This window comes from Tachyglossus aculeatus, chromosome 2 (genome assembly GCF_015852505.1).
Source record: "Tachyglossus aculeatus isolate mTacAcu1 chromosome 2, mTacAcu1.pri, whole genome shotgun sequence".
NCBI lineage: Eukaryota > Metazoa > Chordata > Mammalia > Monotremata > Tachyglossidae > Tachyglossus > Tachyglossus aculeatus.
The window spans coordinates 88,638,765-88,660,161 of NC_052067.1; the positions used below are offsets into that span (position 1 = coordinate 88,638,765).

Here is a 21,397-nt window from a genome sequence, read left to right on the forward strand (position 1 = left end):
GTCCCACAAGGGGCTCTCAGTCTAAGGAGGGGGGAGAGCAAGTATTGACTCTATTTTGCAGGTGAGGTAACAAGCATTGAGAAGCTAAGTGACTTTCCTATGATGACACAGCATGCGCTTAAGTGGCAGGGCCAGGATTAGAACCCAGGTCCAGTGATTCCCAGACCCATGTCTTTCCACTAGGTCATTCAGCTTCACAGGGCAACTACAATGGCACCGAGTCTCCCTCATGTCTGACAAACCTCAATCTACACGGCCATCTTATTTAACTTCTTGAAGGACTTTCAGTATTATCTACGTGTGACACGACTTTCAATGGCGGACAAGATTCCTAAAAATGAAAACCTTTTTGTGGTCAGATCTCCAGTATAGATGCAATACTCATTTTACCTCAGCTTCACTAGAAAGGACATGTTAGAAGAATGATACCAGCAGGATACCCAAGAAACTGCTGAATGGTGACATGTAAATGACACTTGAGCTAAAGAAATGACAGAGCTCAATCTTAAACAATGTGGTAAACAGCATAGTAATGGAAGACAACAGCAGTAAAAAGGACAGTCTGGCTTGTGATAACCAGGAGAGGGACTACTCTCTAGAGGAGAGTCTTCAGAATCAATCAATTGTATTCTTTGAGTGCACACTGTGTGCAGGGCACTATATTAATGCTTGGGAGAGTACAATATAACAGAGTTGATAAACACATTCCCTGCCCACAGTGAGATTACAGGATACCGAGTGGCAGATTGAGAGACATCATTAGAGCCAATAAAGAGAAAGTATATTGACAATGCCATGTTCTACCTTTATGTGCAAACAGTATAGAATGATTAGTCAGCAGGCCATTTGTTTCTCACATTAGATCTTCTCATCAGTATCGTTACCCCTGACTCCAAAGAACAGCTCTATCCATTGGAATTTGCTGAATGGAACCTTCATGGCCTGAATTAATTCACCCACATCTCCCTACACTTTCATAAGTGGACAGGTTTCCAGCTCATTTACCAATTAAATAGATTCTGATAACCCTGCAACCTTCTCTTAAAATTTCCATGGAATCAAGGCCACATATGAATCACACCTGGAGATTAAAAGGTAACCAAAACAAGGGATGAGGCCAAATCCTTGGAAGTCCATGCTTTTCAGGCAGTTTTTATAGGGTTGGCATTAGCTAGAGTGCTCAGTCAATAAATCGCATTTACTAAGTGCTTACTGTGCAGAGGGCAGCACTAAGCCTTTTAGAGAGTAAAATAAAATAATAATAATAATAGTAATTATAGTATTTGTTAAGCACTTATTGTGTGCCAAGCACTGTTCTAAGCACTGAGGTAGATACAAAGTAATCAGGTTTCCCCACGTGGGGTTTACAGTCTTAATCCCCATTTTATAGATAAGGTAACTGAGGCACAGAAAAGTGAAGTGACTTGCCCAAAGTCACAAAGCTGAAAAGTGGCAGAGCCGGGATTAGAACCCATGACCTCTGACTCCCAAGCCCATGCTCTTTCCACTAAGCCACGATAAAAGTAAAAGGCCCAGTCACTGTCCTCAAGGAAGGATGCCAAAAAACACGAAGAATCTATCAAAAGTAGCACTGGGAGAAAGAACAATGCCACAAGTGTTGATAATAGGATTATGGCAGGATAAATGGAAAAATAAAGACACTGTTAAATGAGTAAAAGTATAAGTATCATCAGTTCTAAGACAGGTTGTGGAATTGATTCAGTCTGGAAGGGGAAAGAGTAATGTGGGATGCTTCCTGGAGGTGGTGTCTAGAGTGTTGTCTTGTGGCAGCAATTAGGAGGGCCCTATTGTAGAGTCAGTACTGGTCAGGGAGGAGGCTTGGGAGTGCAGAGGTGGCAGCAAGTGCTAGAGAGGGGAAACACAGCACCATCCTGCCAGGGAAGATCCCACTGCATCTGCTAGCTGTGCTGAGGGGTGACGCTGACACAGTTGCTGAATCCACTGTAATTATTTGTCACCAGACCCACTTGCAATACTCATGGCATAAGATATGACACCTAGGCCAAAACATCTGGAGACCAGCTGCCCCTGAAGAGAACAGTCAAATGGAAAATCCATCTCTGAGGTGGACTGGGAGCCCTGATGATGAGGCATCCAAAATATAGACACAAAGGTAGGGAAACAGACCATTGACATCAGTGCCAACCACAAAGTGAGGCCCCAGCTGCTCCCTTCCCACCAGATTGAAAATCTGCAGTTTGAGAAAGAAACTCTCCAACTCTCTCCCCCCATCAGCCTCTACTTCTCAAGCTGGGGTGGGGGTGAGAAAATTCCATAATGATAATAATCACTACGGTATTTGTTAAGAGCTTATTATGTGCCAAGCAATGTACTAAAGATAAATAGGGTGGACACAGTACATATTCCACATGGGATTCACAGACTAAGGGGGAGAGAGGAGAATTTAATCTCTATTTTACAGATGAGGAAACAGGTACAGAGAAGCTGAGTGGCTTGCCCAAAATCACACATCAGACAAGTGGAGGAGCAGGATTAGAACCCAGGTCCTCTGACTCTCAGGCCTGTGTTGTTTCCACTAGGCCACATTGCTCCCAGGCTCTCTGCCTCCAGCAAGTTGAGGCCTGCTCACCTTTTAGACTGTTGGGAAAGCTTTGGCTGAGGACACAGCTGAGTATAGTATCTATCTGAGGCTAGACCATTTCTAGCAGGCCTTTTCATGTGACCAGCAATGCAGATGACATCATGCATAGGACTCTGTGATGATGTCATTACAGCACCAACTAGCCAGAATGGCAGCAGAGACAAAAGGGAACTATGGGCAGCCTTGGAGTCCCACTGTTGAGAAGGGAATGAAAGTTATCAGGGGGAGCACAGTCGGAAAGCAGTGTGGTCTAGTGGAAAAAACAGTTCTGAGAGTCAGAGGACTGAAGTTCAAATCCAAGCTCCATCACTTGCCAGCTGGGAAACTTGAACAAGCCACTTGACTTCTTGGGGCTTCAGTTTCCTCATCTATAAAGTACTTTTTCTTCCTCCCACTTTGACTATGACCCCATGTGGGAAAGGGACTATGTGAAAAGGGAAAGGGAAGCAGTGTGGCTCAGTGGAAAGAGCAAGGGCTTGCGAGTCAGAGGTCATGCGTTCAAATCCTGGCTCTTCCACTTGTCAGCTGTGTGACTTTGGGCAAGTCACTTAACTTCTCTGTGCCTCAGTTACCTCATCTGTAAAATTTGGAGTGAGACTGTGAGCCCCACGTGGGACAACCTGATCACCTTGTAACCTCCCCAGAGCTTAGAACAGTGCTTTGCACATAGTAAGTGCTTAATAAATGCCATCATCATTATTATTACCTTATTCTCTAGTACCTACCCCAGTGCACAGTAAAGTGCTCAGCACGGCATAAACCCTTACCAAACCCACACTCATCATCATCATCAGGAGGACCCCCACCCTTATCAATGATGTGTCCTGGGGCACCTCTCCACCCCTCTTCTCTCTCCGTTCTTTGTGCCATGCCTCCAAAGCAAAGTTTGCTGATGTGCGGGGATAGAGGATGAAGAGAGGTGGCACTGGAGCCCTCCCATTTCCATCAAATTAGCACCCAACAGCAGAGCAGGGCAGCACCCCACTGTGTAAATGCACATACACACACATACACACAAAAAAAACCTCAAAACACCCCTTATACCCTAGCTCCTCAGACCTTCCATTCTGTGTCTGGCTGGGGGGACCTGGGATAGAGGGGACTGTGGAAGGCACTACTCCTCTCAGCCTGGCTCAGCAAGGGTTGGGTAGCCTTTTGCAAGCAGGGAAAACACCCAATGGAGAAGCACACACACTCTCTCTCTCTCTCCCCCCCGAGGTTTCTGGCTGTCCATTTTACCTGTGCCCCAAACTGCTTGGACACAAGATACACTTTCTGCTCAATGACTTTACCCAGCAATGAAATTAACTACATCCCTCCCTCATGTGAATACCTATGAGGAAGTGGCGGTGACTAACACCTATTCATGCTAATACTACTCCCAACCCTAAGAGGAGGCAGAAATTGTAGCAGCAACCCACAACTCATGCTCACCCGGACTGAACTCTGGAACAAGCGGAATCCTCTTGCATACTGCCCAGCTCTGCCAACTTTAAGGGCAACATCTCCTTTAAGAACTATACATACTAGCATGTGTTTACTCACAGTAAACGTTTTGGGAAGAGCTACTTAGGATACCACCTTAATAGCATTCCAAGCAGTGGCCAAATTGCAAGGTCAAAGGCAGTGCTATTTGGGAAGCTGGCCCAGTCTCCCCTAAACCTGGGTCCACTCGGTTACAGCCTTGTTAGTCCCTGTGTTACTTTGATCCTGGTTGCAACTCCTGGATTTTGAGTAGTTAGAAGCCTGAAATTCTGGTCTAATACCAATGCCGTATTGCTCTTGGGCTATTTATCACTGTCACTGTAACTTTTATGTGTTTTTTTTGTTTCTTATTTTCCTATATGTTTTCTTCACCAAACCCTTTGCCTCATTTAATTCTCAGAGTCTAAGCTTCCTGTAGGTTAAGTACTGTGTCTAATTTTCTCCCATGCATTTGTTCTCAGTGTTTAGTCACAGTGCTGTGCACATAGTAAATTCTATTTCTACTACTTACAACTACTACAACATAACTATAGCAGGTTTATAGGGATGTTTGAGGGCCACATATCTGTAACTGAGCCTCTACTGCTCATCTCAGATTAGAAAACATTATATGGAGGAACAGGAAAAGACCAAGCCCTCTGCTCCACTAAGAAGAAACCACTGTAAATTTTCTTGAGGCTAAGTAATGTAATCAGAATGCTATTAAAGGTAATTTCCTTAAATGAGAAAAAGGACCCCAATGTTATATATTGCTGAGAATCTGCCACTCATTATAAAACTCCCAGAAGCTTTTCCAAGACTAGGACAGTTTCTGTTTCCCACTTAAAAAACAAAACAAAGCAAAAAACCCTTCCCGATTTGCACATTGCAGAAAGGGAAGGAGCTTTTTCTAAATTTAATTGTAACTCATATGATCAGGCTCTTTCCCTGAAGTGTCTTACTCTTGAGACTCAGTGATGAAAATCACATTTTTCTTCCACGCTGGGATGAAACAGTCAGTAGGAGACTGTCAGGAAATTCTTAGGACTCCATAATTTTTTGAACTCCTCTTTTTTCCCACAAAAGCTTCTAATCATTTTGAACTTTTATTCCTAATATGTGATCCCTCTATTTTTCTGGAATGTAATAACCCCAATGAACAATCTAAAATAGCAAAACAGATTTCTTTGACAGCTATTTTTTATTTTTTTTTCCTTTATGTGGAGATAATTTCATTCAATGCTCCATATTTTAAAGAGCCCCAAAACCCCACGACTTCGAAAACACAAACTTTTCTTTGGTGTGCATAAATGTAGTACCTCCATTTTATGGATGTAGATTTTATTTTCCTTTTCTAGCTCATTTACAAATATCTATACATAGAGATAGGTATAGATACACACACACACACACACACACACACACACACACACACCCATACATGTACAGGTTTGGGAGTCAGAAGTCATGAGTTCTAATCCTGGCTCCGCCACTTGTCAGCTGTGTGACTTTGGGGAAGTCACTTAACTTCTCTGAGCCTCAGTTACCTCATCTGTAAAATAGGGATTAAGACTGTGAGCCCCACATGGGACAACCTGATCACCTTGTATCCCCCCAGCGTTTAGAACAGTGCTTCACACATAGTAAGTGCTTAACAAATGCCATCATTATTATTATTATTATGTGTGAGATATATATATATATGTATATACACACACACACACACACACACACACACACACACACACACACACACACACACACACACACACCCCTAGCTAAAAAATCTCTCATTAAAATCCATGCTATTGGGGGCATAAATATTTGAAAGAGATCCTGTTCTATTTTTATGAGAAATCTGAAAAGAGTTAAGGAAACCAAATCTGTTTTTCATGGACTACCAAGTCTTAGTATCCTAAAAATCAATCTAATCAATGATATTTATTGAGCACTTATTATGTGCAGATCACTTATTCTAAGTGCTAGGGAGAGTACAATACAAAATTATGAGACATGTTCTCTGCCCATAATGAAGCAAAAGTTGGGTTGAAGCTGCTTTGAGATAGACTTTGTGCTTCCTTTCAAAAAGTGTCCCCGACTATGAATGTTTTTGGAAACCTTGAAAAATATGACCCTCTAGATTGAAAGCTCCTTGAGGGCAGGTAATCTATCTCTTATTTTATTCTCTATTTTCACTCTCCCAAGCACTTAGTATAATGCAATATACACAAGTGCTTAATACATACCATTGTCTTACATGACCTAAAACAAACTCTTTCCAAAGACTTTCATTTATCAGGTACTACATACGGGTCTAGGTATATTCATATCAATGGTAGATTTCAGTGTGTATAGTCTAAATTTTCAATTGCTCTTTCAATGATACTCAGGTCAAAAGAAAGAGTGCTTGTTTATCTTTAGCAATATTTTTCTTATGGATGTTGCTACCAAACTTGAAAACTCAATTTAATATGCAGCAGACAGTGCATTATTCCATCTGATATATTTTTCCTCTTTCATGTCTTGTGGATGCATGGTCTGTATTTTCTTCTTCACAATTGTGCATTCCGATAGTTGAATCCTCAAAATGATGGTGATATTATTTCCTCTCCCTGTTGCGTCTTACAACTGCTTTGGCCTTCAAAGCCTGCTAAGGTTGCATGTGAAAGTACAATTTTATGAAAGTGGTAACTGACAAACCATCTCTTCATTGACCCAAAATACTATATAATGACAATGACTATTCAAGTTAGACTACAGGCATAGTATCCTTGTCCTTTTATTGTTTGGTTTCACAAATAAGGAGAGGTATTATATTCCCTACATTAAAGCAAATGAGGAATAATTTCATCCCCAACAGCTTAAGTAGTTGCCTGAAAAGCAGGAATTGCTTGCTTTCTGAGTATGTTGCCAACTCAGGAAGCTATGGTTGGAGGATTACTTATGACTATCTTCATTTTTCTTTGATATTTCAATAATCATGGTATTTATTAAGTACTTACTGTGTGCCAGGCACTGTACTGGGCACTGGGATTGATTCAAGATAACCAGATCTGACTCACAGTCCCTGTCCTACATGGGACTCACAGTGTAAGTAGGATGGAGAACTGGAGCGAAGTCCCGTATTATAGATGGGGAAACTGGTAAGTTAAATGACTTACCTGAGGTCACACAGCAGGCAAATGACAGGGCCAAAATTAGAACCCAGATCCTCTGACTCCCAGAGCTGTACTGTTATCACTAAGCTTCGAACCCTGTAGAAGCTGTCCTGAGGAGAAGATTTGCATAAACCAAGCTAAAATTCCCTCTCCCCCTTTTCTCCTATCCCAAGCATTCACCAATGACCTGTTCAAAACTTCAAGGAATCAATGATAGTTATTGAGCACTTTATGTGCAGAGCACTGTACTAAACACTTGGAAGAGTACAATGTAACAGGGTTGGTAGACATGTTCCCTGTCCACAAAGAGTTTACAGCCTAGAAGGAAGCAAAACCTCTAGGGTGGGGAATGGAGAACGCTCGAATTTCCGCAGCCTTCCAAGGGGATGAAATCATTCAATGGCATTTACTGAGCACTTACTATGTGTAGAGTGTTGTACTAAACACTTGAAAGAGTACAGTATAATTTGGCAGAAAATCCTGCCAATAAAAGTTTAGTCAATATTGTCTTGTCTTAAGCTGTTGAGTCATCTCTGACCCATAGCGATGCCATGGACACATCTCTCACAGAACGTGCCACCTCCATCTACAATCTTTATGGTAGTGTACCCATAGAGTTTTCTTGGCAAAAATATGGAAGTGGTTTACCACTGCCTCCTTCCATGCAGCAAATTTGCATCTCTACCCTCGATTCTCTCCCATGCCGCTGCTGCCCAGCATGGGTGAGTTTTGACTTGTAGCAGATTGCCTTCCACACGCTAGCCAATTCCCAAGCTAGGAATAGAATGGGTATGCCTCTGCTTGATTCTCCCTCCGGTAATTGAGACTGGTACAGTACTGAAAACTCTGCAGGTATGACTCAGAGGGGAGACATCAATATACATATAATAATTTATAACATATAATTTAAAGATATGTACATCAGTGCTGTAGGAAAACACTTAATAGTACTTAATACCATAACAACGATAATAATAATATAAGCTATTCAGGTTGGACACAGTCCATGTCCCACTTTGGGATCACAGTCTCAATCCCCACGTTACAGATCAGGTTACTGGAGCACAGAGAAGTTGAGACTTGCCCAAGGTCATACAGGATTGAAGTGGCAGATCTGGGATTAGAAACTAGGTCCTTCTCACACCCAGGCCTGTGCTCTATCTATTAGGCCATGTTGCTTCCATATTCTTATACTCTATTATTTCCCCTATCCCTAGTCCACTCTAATGTCAGTCTCTCCCTGTAGACTGTACACTCCCTGTATCTACCAACACTGTCATGCTGTACTTTCCCAAGGCCTTACTACAGTAGTCTGTACAAAGTAAGGCAATCAATAAATACCACTGCTTGATTCATCCCAAGTGCTTATTACAGAGTGCTCTACACACAGCAAACACTGAATAATTTCCATTAATTGATAATAATAATTATGGTATTTGTTCAGTGCTTACTGTGTGTGAGGCACTGTACTAAGCGTGGGGGTGGATACAAAAAAATCGGTTTGGACACAGTCCCTGTCCCACATGGGGTTCACAGTCTCAATCCCCACTTTGCAGATGGGGTAACTGAGGCCCAGAGAAGTTATTTGCTCAAGGTCACACAGCAGACAAGTGGCAGGGCCGGGATTAGAACCCAGGACCTTCTGACTCCCAGGCCTGTGCTCTATCCACTATGACATGCTACTTCTCACTACTATCCTTCAGTCTAGTCGTCTCAATAAGATACAGTTGGCATTGAGTTGAACAAACAAAAAAAATTTGAAAAGCCAGCAGCCTCCACTAATACTACAAATGGCAAAAATTAAAGCTTAGAAAGCTAAATACTTATCAGGAACCAGTCTGTGATTTAAAGCATTCCCACTTAATTTGAACATGGGCACTCACAAGCAACAGATTAGCCCCAAATCTGTCTGATTTGGACAGTGTGATGGGAACAGCTATTTTCCATTTAAATGGACACTTTTATGCCTTGTGTTAAGCACAAATCATGTTTTCTTGGCACTGACCGACTCATGTTGTTTCTCCCCCTTTAAAATCATTATGAATGAACTATGAAGAGCTCTAGTTTTGGACTCAGCATTTCCAGCTCTTCATTTGTTCCTATCAATTCTTCTTCCATTCTTTCCTGGCTTGTCTATATCTTCCACTGTGCCTCCTGAATGCTTTTGCCAAGTTGGTACATAATTCCCCTGTTCACCCTGCTCTCCTCTCAGGTGCTTTACAAGGCTCTTGCCATCTCCATGACAAATGCCACAACAAATCATGATTCAAAAACTTGTACTATGGAAATATCCAACATGGAGTATAACACAGAGAGCTGCAAAAGGAATCAAGATAGATAAATTCTAGTGAATGGTAGAGGAAACTTGTTCCGGCTCAGAAACAGAACAGTTGTCAGCCACCAGTCCTGAGAAAGCAATCAGCACAAAATTCAAGTCATCTAGCAGTGCTGGTCCACTTTCGTCCAACTCAAATTCTTTACTCCTGTTTTCTGGAGATTACTTTGGGCACATAATTCACCCACAAAGCAATCTCCCAGTTCTGCTTGCTGGTGCGTACAAACATCTTTGGCAATCTCCCCTCTATGTAAATAACTTGCAACTAGAGGAGAGACTCTAAGGTTGGAATTTTTCTCTTTTGTAATTTGGCAGCATATGGACAGCAATTCCAGGATGTTCTCATCCAACTCTATATCCCCCTTCCTCAATATTCTTTCTCTCAGTTCTCCACTGCCCTTTCTCCATCTTGTTTTTTTAGTGGCATTTATTAAGTGCTTACTATGTGCAAAGCACTGTTCTAAGTGCTGGAGAGGTTACAAGGTGATCAGGTTTCCCATGGGGGGCTCACAGTCTTAATCCCCATTTTACAGATGAGGTAACTGAGGCCCAGGGAAGTTAAGCAACTTGCCCAACATCACACAGCTGACAATTGGTGGAGCTGGGATTTGAACCCATGACCTCTGACTCCAAAGCCCGTGCTCTTTCCACTGCATCACAGTGCATCTTTGTTCCTCTCTTTCTTCTTGACCATTATTGCAGATTATTCTGCTGGTCATTTCATGGTCAAAGGTTTCCATGAGAAACATTGTCCTAGAAATCAAAATTATTTCTATCCTCTGGGACCTCCAAATCTTGTTTCTGATGCCTCCAGTGGGATATGTCTTGTAGCCACACCAATCAGCTCAACCCTTTGAGTTTCTACATCTGTGTCTAGGGAACCACAAGCAGTTGAAAGAGCAAAGCCAATGGTACCCAACACCAAATCCTGAGCTTGTTGTGGGCAGGCAATGTGTCTGTTTATTGTTATACTGTACTCTCCCTACATCTCTCTCTCTAAATATTTGACAGCCCAGCATTCTCCTCATCTTAAAATCCCTACTAAAGTCACACACCCTCCAGGAAGCCTTCCCTGTCTCAGCCCTCATCCTCCTACCCTATTTTCCCTCCCTACTACCTCACTGCCCTTCTCAGGGTGGCAGCTAAAGAGTTTCCAGTATTCTTCCAGTCTCGACTACAGGAGGGAAAAGATGGGTTTCTGAGCATCAGCAGAAGGCTGACTTTAGGGACACTTACTCAGAGGACTGTCTCCCCACTGTCACGTTCCACTTCCATGAGAAACGTTACCCTAACAGGAGACATATTTGTGGAGATGAAGAGAAGTCAAAATGATGGGTTTAATTAACCCCCTCAAATGCTGAACCTTTACATTGACAATACTCCTTACTAAGGCTTATCTTAACTAAAAACAAATAGAGATGAATAATGGCTAATTTTTTTCTGTTTTACTTTTTTTTAAATGAGTGAACGTTATAATACCTGAGCAAATCATAAGTCATAAGACTCCTCAGGGATTGGGGTGTTTAAGAACATTTTATATATATCTTGCAGTTCATTCTAACACACTTACTCATCATAACTGTGGTATTTATTAAGTGCTTACTATGTGCCAAGCACTGTGCCAAACCCTAGAGTACATACAGGTCAATCAGATTGGACAAAGTCCCTGTCCCACAGGCTATAGAAGAGAGTGAATAGTTACACAATCTTCATTTTAAAGATGGGAAAACTGAGGCTCAGAGAAGTTAAGCAACTTGCCCAAGGGCACAAAGCACCCAAGGGGTAGAGCTAGGATTAGGTCCCTGGTGACCAACTCCTAGGCCAGTGCTCTTTCCACTAGGTCATTCTGTTTCTTAATTAACAGGTATATGCAACATGTAGCAAACAACAACATTCACCTGGTCATGAAACATAACCCCACTTCCTGTCCCTCCTTTTCCTTGGTCTGATTGGCCAAGACCCTCTGTGTCACCATCATCATCTAGCACTGCACACCATCCAGAAAAGCAGTGTGGCTCAGTGGAAAGAGCACGGACTTTGGAGTCATGGGTTCAAATCCCGCCTTCACCAACTGTTAGCTGTGTGACTTTGGGCAAGTCTCTTAACTTCTCTGTGCCTCCGTTCTCTCATCTGTAAAATGGGGATTAAAACTGTGAGACCCGCCGTGTGACAACCTGATCACCTTGTAACCTCCCCAGCACTTAGAACAGTGCTTTGCACATAGTAAGTGCTTAACAAATCCCATTATTATTATTATTATCCAGCCCTGTTCTCTCATTTGGTACTGACTTAGGTGTCTTCAAGGCATTCATTCATTCATTCAATCGTTTTTATTGAGCGCTTACTGTGTGCAGAGCACTGTATTAAGCGCTTGGGAAGTACAAGTTGAGTAATCAGAGAACAGGCTGCATGGTGACAGGACAAGGGGGCTCTCTAAGTCCACACAGGCAGTTGGGCTGCATTTGGAGTCGATTAATTGTCTTTTACCAGGAGGCAATTTCCCACTCAAACCACTCTGCTGCCTGACCCCCACCACCACCCATCATTTTTCAGTCCTTCTTTGCTGCATTACCACCAAACCAGCAGTAAGTCATCCTGACGCAAAAATTGGCCAGCATCCAATCTATGGGCCACATCCCCTCCAGATAAACTGAAGGAGAACTTCCCACTGCTTTCAAAAACTGAAGCAGTCCTCTTTCTTCTCAGCTAGATGCACTCTTATAGACAGTACGTCAGAGCACCTATTGTCTCTAATCCAAACTTCATCACTTGTCCAAAGCCAGACGGGCACAAGGCCCCAGAGGGGATTTAAAAAGGCCACCAAGCCCAGTAATACCTTTTAGGTGACAGGTGGATTGTGTGAACTTTTCACCACCTGGTACACATTGGCATCATGCAGACATGCGTACTTGGCTTTTAAACCGGTCAAAATGGCCTCATTTTCAAATCAATCTGGAGTACCCAGCTGTGAGATCTTCAGTGGATGAGTCATGCAATTTTTGCCCCTTCCTTGAACTAGCAAAACAGTTCTCTTTTGAAATATGGGGACCCTTATTCTGTTCACCACAAAGGATGAAGTTGCACTTGGTTTTATAGCTAGAATTATCCTAAAAAGCAATTTGCACCTACTTTCTGGCTGGCTTCTTGTGGATCATTGCCTTGGAGCTGCAAAATGGAAAAGAAAATTTCCTTGTAGGATATTAGCTGATTTACTGACAACAGGCCACAGCCCTTCCAGATAAGCTCAAGGAGAAGTTCCTGCTGGTTTTAAAAGAGGAAACAGTGCTATTTCTTCTCAGTAGGGTGTACACTAACAGGCTGCACATCACAAGACCTATTGTCTTTAATCCAAACTTCAGCTCTAACCCAAGGCCAGAAGAACAGGAAGCACAAAATAGGGAATTTGCAAATGCAAGCACTTAGGAAAATAAGAAGCTCAATGTGCATGGCTGGCCAAAGTAAATATTACATCTCCCACAGTTAATAAATCCTCAAATGGCAGGAAAGAGTAGAGATGTGGAAAATTGGTTAAACCCGTGGAGGCTGGTTGTGGGTGGGATAATGCAAGTCCTGAATTCATTGAACCTGTTAATGTCCTGGGATCTGCCAGATGGTGGGTTCAGCCTTGGGAGGGGCTAGCAGAGAGGCTCAGGTCTGAGCCCTAGGTGCCCCCAGAGGAAATGGTACTGGAGTAGCAACGCCCCCATTTCCAAAGTTATGGGGGCTGTTACAATGTGTCCCAGAAAACTGGAAGTCCCAGGACTACACTGTGTCTGGAAACTTTTCTGGGAATCTTCAAAATGGTCCCTCTTCTCAGAAACTCTATAAGAACTCAGAGTTCCACCACCTGGAGATCTCATCCTCAGAGCAGGAAAGGGACAGACCCAAGGCTGCTTGGTGAGTGGCACTGGGAGCTGGGGGCTATGACAGAAGAAAAAGGATAAGGAAGCAGGGTCAAAGTTGTTCCTTTTTAGCTATTTGCCCTCTAAAATATAACTCAGAAAATTGGGTTAAATATTTCCAATATTTTCAACAATTCAGAAAAAAGGAGTCTTCAACAAAGAGCAAAAAAGGGAATGTTTTACTTAAAATGTGCATTTGTGCTTCCAAACCATCTATCAACATTCAGACATGACAGTCCAAAATCTGAATGAGAAAATAAAACCAGAGCAATGTCTCCTTTACTCTCTTGTTCATATCCCAGCTCACTGTGAGCTCGTGGCAACCAAGGCTCTTGCCTGATACAGGTTGAAGGCTACTGTGCCAGGCAAGTTCCTACCTCTTTTCCTCAATGGCTTGATTTTGATATTTGCAGAGCAAACAGTACAGGGCTTTACAGTCAGGAGGTGATCAATAAATACTGAAGAAGACAATGGTACCAGAATTCCACTAGGGTTCTGGAGTGTCTGGGGCAAATGTAGACCAGTGAAGACTCAACAAAATTAATGAAAGACTAATGAAGAATCTCTCACCCTATAGCCTTTTCCATTACTTTACAAAGACCTCAACTTGGTTGCTGCAAAAGTCAACACAATATTATTTCCCTTACCCACTACTTCAGAGGGTAACCTTAGTTCTGTGGCTTGCACAGAGTGAGGTGTAAGCGGAAATTCCCTAGGCTCTAATTTGTAGCACATCTGCCCAGTACAACCAAGTTCAACTTTAGATTCTAAACATAAAATAAGACAGAATTAAGTCTGCATGGCAGGGGAAACTGCATCACTACCCCCACCAGAATGATAGCCACAAGCCCCACCACCCTGTAAAAAAAATGACAGCCATATACACCCCCACCAAAGATCCCTCTCTGAAAGATGGTAGCCATGTAGTCCTCTTTCCAAAAGATGGTGGATGTAGTCCCCTACCCTATAGATGGAAGCCACACATTCCCCCTCAAAGATGGCCAGCCACATGGCTGCCTTTCTTGGAAAAGTGACAAGATGAAAGTGACCTGCTAGAAATACATTATAGAGTCTAGGAGATAGTTTCCAGGGAACTTTGTTGATGGGTGGCATTCATTCCTTCATTCAATCATATTTACTGAGTGCTTACTGTGTGCAAAGCACTGCAGTATCATAGAGATGGCAGGGGTGATGGCGACAGGATGGTGGCAGAGAAACACTCTTCCCCAATACCCTGTCATTACATTATGTTGCATGCATATTCAGTGTGACCTGTGGCATCATGCAGAATGTGAAGAGTGGTCCTTTGGCCCCACCACAGGGTAGCGACTTAACGGAAAACTGCCGCTCATCCCTGACCTTAAACACCTTTAGAGCAATGAGAAAACTGTGCTTTAATTACGCCTGGTTCCTACAATTCATAATTATGCTATGCTATGGGAAATGGATGTCTGCACAATTATTGGAAGGAAGACCTAAATACTGACATATTTTCTAGCCTCTGAGTCATCATCTGGGTTTACCCAAGAGCCTAGAGTTCTCCCTTGTGGGTGTTTTAATCACTGTGTGGCTCTGTTGTTTCATATTCATTTCTCCTCCCCACCCCATCGCCCCCCTCCCCCGCCCTACACCCTTCCCCTCCCCTCAGCACTTGTATATATTTGTACAAATTTATTACTCTATTTTATTTGTACACATTTATTACCCTATTTTTTATTAACGATGTGTATATAGCTATAATTCTATTTATTCTGATGGTATTGATACCTGTCCACTTGTTTTGTTTTGTTGTCTGCCTTCCCCTTCTAGACTGTGAGCCCGTTGCTGGGTAGGGACCGTATCTATATGTTCCTGATTTGTACTTCCCAAGCGCTTAGTACAGTGTTCTGCACACAGTAAGCACTCAATAAATGCAATTGAATGAATGAATGAATATTCACCTAGACTGTTTGATTAGAAATTCTCAAAGCCCTTTAAAACAACCCCATAGTACCTATAGAAGACATAGGGGAAGTTAATCCTCCAATCATTCATTCACTCAATCGTGTTTATAGAGCACTTACTATTTGCAGAGCACTGTACTAAGTGCTTGAAAGTACAATTTGGCATTTGAAAGACCACTTTGGCTTAATTTGCTCCAAAATCCATTCATTTGTTTTTTGGGCAGTCCATGGTAGTCGCAAAAGCCTTCTCCAACACCACATTTCAAAAGAATCGATGTTCTTTCTATCCTGTTTTTTTCATTGTTCAGCTTTCAGATCCATACATTGTCATTGGAAACGCCATAGAGTTGACAATTTGTATTTTTGTGGCAATTGTTACATCAGCACATTTCATGTCTTTTTCCAGGCTCGTCATAGACAGTCTTCCTAACATTAATCTTTGGTGTATTTCTTGGCTACTAGTTCCTACTGCCCAGCACAGGTGAGTCAACTTTGATACTTCTGCTTAGACCATTTCATTTTGGGTAACCCTAGCGAGAGTATCAGTGGCATAACTCAAACTCATTTGTGTACACAAATTCTCCTGCCACAGTTAGGTGTTGATTCACAGGACAGTGAATTTAGTTAGCATGAGGGAATTCCTATTTTCCTCCTCTGTTCTTAAATCACTATACTATATGGAATCTATCCCTGGATTTGAGCAGCAAAAGACACATACTGATGAGCACTTATTCTTTTTCTATCAATACACCCACATGCTCCCAGATCTCCTACTAACCCTGAAAATATTCAGCCAGCCAGCCCTAGGAGAAACAGGTGCTCACCAAGGGGATGGGCACAAGCTCAATCCCTAATCAGATCTTTACTTTGCTCAGCCTTGAAGCAGAGCAGTGATGAGAGTTTTAAATGCTTCCAAAGAGTCCATGATGAGCTGTACTTCCCATCTCCTCCCCCATCCATAAAGTACAGGAGAACTAGGAGATTTTAGTCTAACCTGGTCCCTGGAAATCAGCAAAGACATACAGGATGAATGCAGTTGGTAACATTTTGCTACCTACAGCAATTAGAGAAGGTGAAGACCTTATACTAAGGTCTATACCTTAGGTCTTAAGGTTACCTTAAGGTCTATACTTATATAAGAGAAGCAGCGTGGCTCAGTGGAAAGAGCATGGGCTTTGGAGTCAGAGGTCCTGGGTTCAAATTCTCACTCTGCCAATTGTCAGCTGTGTGACTTTGGACAAGTCACTTCACATCTCTGGGCCTCAGTTACCTTATCTAAAATGGGTATTAAAACTGTGAGCCCCCCGTGGGACAACCTGATCACCTTGTAACCTCCCCAGTGCTTATAACAGTGCTTTGCACATAGTAAGCGTCTAATAAATGCCATTATTATTGTTATTATACTATAAATAACCAGGATGGTTGAAATGTTTGCCAACAGAGTGACGAACGTTTTTAATTTCTGCTATTCTTCAGGAGGCCCTTTGGTTCCTCAGGAGCTGAAAGCTCTGTTAGTGGGGGTGGGGAGAGGAGACAGGAATGTGAGGTTAAAAACATAAGGATAGTAGTGTGAAAAAATCAAAGTTCATCAGGAATGAAAGGAAATCTCCTACATACTTGGAGCAGGGGACTCTAAAACTGAGAATAAATAGTCCTCATTTTCACCAGATCAAAATTAAAATGCACACTGACACCTGGTAATGCTAAGTTAAAAGGAAAACAAAATCTTGGATTTCAGGATATTTTACTTAAAAGGAGAAAACCCAAACCTTTGTTTTCATTTTAAGAAACAAAAGTAAGCATCATCTGATAAGCCCTGAAATTTATAATAAATATAAATATATTAGCATCTGTCTTCTCTAGACTCTAAGATTGTTGTGGGCAGGGAACATGCCTACCAACTCTGTTATACTGTGCTACCTAAGCACTTAGTAAAGTGCTCTGCACACAGTAAGTACTTAATAAATACAGTTGATTGATTAACTGACTATAGTCTGTCACAGAGAGTGCATTCACCGAGTCAGGAGTAACTCTCCTAAGTACCCGCTGTCTCACAATAAAATAGTCTATACCTGCTCTGGCATACCCACTCTTACAACTCTCTAACTTCCCTTTCCACTTTTGAATTGTCACCATGAGACAGACATGCTGAGCAGTAAGCAAGAGTAAAGCCTTGGCTCTGGAGAGGTAACCTTGCTGCCACATTTCCAGTGTTCAAAGCAGGAGCCATAAACATGGGATTTAATTACCTTTCCAAACTTCTTCAATTCCCCTAGTTCTTATAGCATGGCATTTTCTGAATCAATGGGAATAAAATTCTGAGTGAAGACAACTCAGAAAAAGAAGTCTTAATCATCACAGAAGTATCCTTCAATTCACCCCAGACACTCATACATAATCAATGATCATAAATAATAGGAATATTTTGTATCCCTTTGTTTGTTAGTCACTCTGATGCTTGTAATTTCTAGAAGAAAAAAGTCCCTGATTTCAGTGCAAGTTTAATCATCCCAGCAAATACTCACCAAAGATAAGTGAGTCCCAAGATAGATGCATGTTGTTTCTAGTTTAACACTTAAAATTAACATCTTTGACTATAAAAAGTCTTTTAAATCTTTTAAAAAACCCCTCAGAAGCTAGTTTCAATCTGATTTACAGTGGCTGCTACACTGTTCATGACTAAGAAACTTGCAATAATCCCTAACAGCTGCCAGCCAACAGGTGCTGCCAAACAACACACACACAGAGCCATAAACTGGAATCAATTTTGTCTCCTTTACTGTTATAATCAGGCAAGCAGAACAATTAGACCATTTTTAATATTACCTTTAATATCCTCTACAAATGGAGAAGGGAAACAGGACCCCATAGTGTAATTAAGAAAGCACATACTACCATCGTTATAATTGTTCTTCGGAGCCATGCATTTATGAGGTATGTATGGAAGTAAGGGTGAAGGTTATTTTCCAAAAGCTTTTGGATAGTAAAAGGTATATGCTGGGAAAAAAAAAAAATCTACTGCAACTCTGAAATACCATTTCAAGGGTCACAATTCTAAAAAAAAAAATATAATGCTCATCTGCAATCTGGGAATCAGAATCAAAGCAATTGAAACCATCCCTCTGTCAGCTAGCACTGATTTTATGATTAATCTTTCTTCTAATGGCTTCCCTTCTATTGAATATAGGTATTTTAGGAGCTGTAAAAAGGTCAAATATTTGATTAACAATTTAGCCATCCTTTGAAAATGATCTCTTCACTATTCTGAAGTCTTACTCGTGATTTCTTAATCTTTTTTTTTTTTTTAACTTAGCCTGTACTTCCCTCCTTGAGCTTTGATTTAGGGCTTCTAGTTTCTTTATCAGCTTGATGGAAAAAGTACCAAGGAGCTGGAGGGATTTCAAGGACTGTCATAACCAATTACTGAATTTTGTTTATTCAGATTTGCTCTATTAACATAAGGCAGCATTATCCACCTGTGTCCTTACTACTCAGTAAAGAGGCTGGAGTTTCTTTGGCTAACTGGCACCTGTGGTGACTTTTTAGTCATCTGTGTGTATGGATATTGTTATCAATCTCACTCCAATAGAGAGGACTCACCTCAAAGGTGAGATAGGTATTTTAAGTATTGGTCTGGCCTTAGATTCTGATACCCTGAATAATAATAATAATGATATTTGTTAAGCGCTTACTATGTGCCAAACACTGTTCTAAGGGCTGGGGCAGATACAAGGTAATCAGATTGTCCCATATGGGGCTCACAGTCTTCATCCCCATTTTACAGATGAGGTAAGTGAGTCCCAGAGAAGTTAAGTGACTTGTCCAAGGTCACATAGCAGACAAGTGGCTGAGCCGGAATTAGAACCCATGACCCCTGACTCCCTCCACTGAACCACACTACTTCTTGAAACACAGAGCCATAGTCAACTATGCTGAAGTAAGCACAGTTGCCCATTGCCATGTACACTAATAAATTTTGTCTTCAAGTCATAAGCAAACATACTGGTTCAGGTCAATAGTCTATCCAACCTGCATCCTGTCCCTCACCGTGGCAACAGGATGTGTAGAGGAACTGCATGGATGGTTCCCACCTTGACATGACTAGGCATTTTTCACTAGCATTTTTCACTAGCATCCCTATCTCCTGCCTCAAAGAACCCACCCAGAAATCTATTAAGAAACTTCTCAAATCTTCCAACATCCTGAAGTGACATAATGGGTTATATAAAACCTTGTCTATTGATATTTTGGACGATATAAATTCTAGTGGTAGGCAGTTCCTTATGTTAACCTTCTGCTGTGTAAAGTAGTGTCCTATTTGTTTGCCCCTTTTCATTTCAACTGATATTGTCATATTTAATAAGTGATAATTCTATGCCCGCCTTATTTGTACCTTTTATGATTCTGCAGACTTCAATTACGTCTAGTTTCCGCCATTGTCCTTCCAGATAGAACCACTTGACATTCTGAGGTCTTTCCTCAAAGAGAAGCACCTCCAACCCAGGAGGAATCAATTAATTGTATTTGAGGGCCAGCTATGTGCAGAGCCCTGTACCAATTAATTGTATTTTAGTGCTTACTGTATGCAGAGCTCTGTACTAAGCATTTGAGGGAGTATAACAGAATTGGTAGGCATATTCCATGTCCACAAAGAGCTTACAAACTATCAGAGAAGGGAGGCCCATTTTGTTTATTATGTATCACATAAAGTACATAAATATATATATTATATATAATATAATTATATTTATAATTATAATATTATATATTTATATAATATAAATAATACTATAATAGGAATATAGCATTTTATGTGTGTCAAATACTGTTCTAAGCTCTGGGGAAGATACAAGATAATCAGGTCAGAAACAATCCATGTCCCAAACAGGGCTCCCAACCAAAGTAGGAAGGAGAACAGGTATTGAATCTCCATTTTACAGATAAGGTAACTGAGGCACAGAAAAGTTAAGTGTTCAAGGTCACACGGCAGGCAGGTGGAGGATCTGGGATTAGAACTCAGGTCTTCTGAATCCCATTCCCATGCTTTTTCCGCTAGACAATGCTATTTATTTTACAATATAGCTCTTCCCAATAATATCTGAAATGGCTATGTTTTCATGCAAACCAGACACCTTGGGAAATTCGGGAGTATACCCTTTATTTAAATAGTCACATGCAATGTGACCAATGGATTTTTTTCTAAAACCTACTAAAATTGACTTTCTGGAATATTAGAATCACTAGAAACAGCCATTCCCATCTGGTGGATTTGAATTACAGCTGTAGGAACAATGAAGGAACCAGGCCAAAGGATAGAAAAATTACACCCACGCTACTCAGAGTGCTCTGTACATCCGGAGGACGGTATGTATTTGCTGGTTCACAACGCTTGCCAAGAGGTCAACTCAATCCTGTGAATCATTTGGAAAAATGTCTGGAGGAGGCTCCATCCAGAAATAATAATAAGAATTTTTTTAAAAAAACCTTCTGTCTTTGGAGTTGACCCACCTACATTATTTTGAATGGTTTGCCTTCTGGACTTGGCGTTCGCATTCAATAAACAATGTTATTTCTTTCCTTCATCTCAATGGGGATTAAAGGAGAGTGGAAAGTTTGGGAACATATGATAAGTTTGATGAAGCCCTTCCAGTTAGCCCTAGTTTACATCTGCAAACAACAAGATAGCCTTCTTGCTCTCAGTCTTCAGTACCAGTTCTCTCTGGGATTATTTTTTAACCTTCTTTCACTTTGATTGGCTTTAGAAGACCCCTACACCCCAAAGGGTCATTTTTCAGATCAAGAGACACACAGCAATATCCATGCCTGGTTAAGCACACCCTTTACTGGTTGATGCCTTGGCACAAAGATGAATATTAGACCTTGAGGCAGCAGAGATATTTCCCATCAGGTAGTTAATGACAATAATAGAAGAGATCAAAACTAGTATGAGAATATGCAGCTACGTTCAGCTC

At 41.4% G+C, this 21,397-nt stretch overlaps 1 protein-coding gene across 1 annotated transcript in view; it reads right to left on the reverse strand.

The window, feature by feature from the left end:
• Positions 1 to 21,397, reverse strand: part of LAMA2 (laminin subunit alpha 2) — a 633,073-nt gene that overhangs the window by 508,810 nt on the left and 102,866 nt on the right. The window lies entirely within an intron of this gene.